Here is a 2,028-nt window from a genome sequence, read left to right on the forward strand (position 1 = left end):
AGAACTGGAGAACCTCTAACCTAGAACCACGCTCAACTCTAGTTGGGAGAGCGTTAGACTGAAGATCTAAAGGTCCCTGGTCCGATCCCTGGTTTCAGCACGCTGTTTTTAAGCATGAGTGATTTGAGATAAAGTTCTTTCTCCATATGCATTTAGCAAGATTTTCATTCTTTGTGAAGTGCAGATATACCTGAAAAAAACAGTTTTAAGTATCTCTTTTCAGAACAGTCACTAATGCGAGAAGAAAATGAAAGTAGTTATACTGAAAAATTAAGTTGAAGTCGAAGTAGTATGGATGAAATCGGAAAAAAAATCTGAGAAATATCAACATAAAGTGCTAAGGATCTTTAAGATTTTGTGTATCTTGAGGCTTATTTTATGAGATTTTTCACCTCCCTCTTCTTACTGATAGTGCAGCAGAGGACAACATGATTGTGACAGACAAGATTGAGGATCCAGAGGGTTCTCATTGGCTTTGTCCTTGGACTAATCTGGTTTGTGGAAATGTCTGAATTGTGACAGAGGGACATAGTGAAAATGAAAAAAAAAACAAAACATGACTAATGTAACAGAAACCTGTCAGAAGTGGGATTCGAACCAACACCTCAAGTAGAGACTGCGACTTGAACGCAGCGCCTTGGACCGCTCGGCCATCCTGACAAGCACACCTGTGGAAAATTCACATTTTCTAAAAACAAACACATTTTTTGTTTGGCCCCAAAAAATGCAAATTTTGAACTGAAAATTTATTAACGCCTTTGAGTTTGCCTTGCAATGCTGTAGCTTTAACTTTGTGGGTTGCTGAAATTGCTCAGTTGGGAGAGCGTTAGACTGAAGATCTAAAGGTCCCTGGTCCGATCCCGGGTTTCAGCACGCTGTTTTTAAGTATGAGTGATTTGAGATAAAGTTCTTTCTCCATATGCATTTAGCAAGATTTTCATTCTTTGTGAAGTGCAGATATACCTGAAAAAAACAGTTTTAAGTATCTCTTTTCAGAACAGTCACTAATGCGAGAAGAAAATGAAAGTAGTTATACTGAAAAATTAAGTTGAAGTCGAAGTAGTACGGAGGAAATCGGAAAAAAAATCTGAGAAATATCAACATAAAGTGCTAAGGATCTTTAAGATTTTGTGTATCTTGAGGTTTATTTTATGAGATTTTTCACCTCCCTCTTCTTACTGATAGTGCAGCAGAGAACAACATGATTGTGACAGACAGGATTGAGGATCCAGAGGGTTCTCATTGGCTTTGTCCTTGGACTAATCTGGTTTGTGGAAATGTCTGAATTGTGACAGAGGGACATAGTGAAAATGAAAAAAAAAAAAAAACATGATTGTTATGTAACAGAAACCTGTCAGAAGCGGGATTCGAACCCACGCCTCAAGTAGAGACTGCGACCTAAACGCAGTGCCTTGGACCGCTCGGCCATCCTGACAAGCACTACTGTGGAAAATTCACACTTTCTAAAAACAAACACATTTTTTGTTTGGCCCCAAAAATGCAAATTTTGAACTGAAAATTTATTAACGCCTTTGAGTTTGCCTTGCAATGCTGTAGCATTAACTTTGTAGGTTGCTGAAATAGCTCAGTTGGGACAGCGTTAGACTGAAGATCTAAAGGTACCTGGTCCGATCCCGTGTTTCAGCACGCTGTTTTTAAGCATGAGTGATTTGAGATAAAGTTCTTTCTCCATATGCATTTAGCAAGATTTTCATTCTTTGTGAAGTGCAGATATACCTGAAAAAAACAGTTTTAAGTATCTCTTTTCAGAACAGTCACTAATGCGAGAAGAAAATGAAAGTAGTTATACTGAAAAATGAAGTTGAAGTCTAAGTAGTATGGATGAAATCGGAAAAAAAATCTGAGAAATATCAACATAAAGTGCTAAGGATCTTTAAGATTTTGTGTATCTTGAGGCTTATTTTATGAGATTTTTCACCTCCCTCTTCTTACTGATAGTGCAGCAGAGGACAACATGATTGTGACAGACAAGATTGAGGATCCATAGGGCTCTCATTGGCTTTGTCC

At 37.9% G+C, this 2,028-nt stretch overlaps 1 non-coding gene across 1 annotated transcript; it reads right to left on the reverse strand.

Moving 5' to 3' along the window:
• Window positions 1-577: 577 nt before the first annotated feature.
• Window positions 578-660, reverse strand: TRNAL-CAA (transfer RNA leucine (anticodon CAA)). The gene has a single exon. It is a non-coding gene; the product is annotated as a tRNA-Leu (tRNA).
• Window positions 661-2,028: the final 1,368 nt, after the last annotated feature.

This window comes from Anomaloglossus baeobatrachus, chromosome 1 (genome assembly GCF_048569485.1).
Source record: "Anomaloglossus baeobatrachus isolate aAnoBae1 chromosome 1, aAnoBae1.hap1, whole genome shotgun sequence".
NCBI classification, from domain to species: Eukaryota; Metazoa; Chordata; class Amphibia; order Anura; family Aromobatidae; genus Anomaloglossus; species Anomaloglossus baeobatrachus.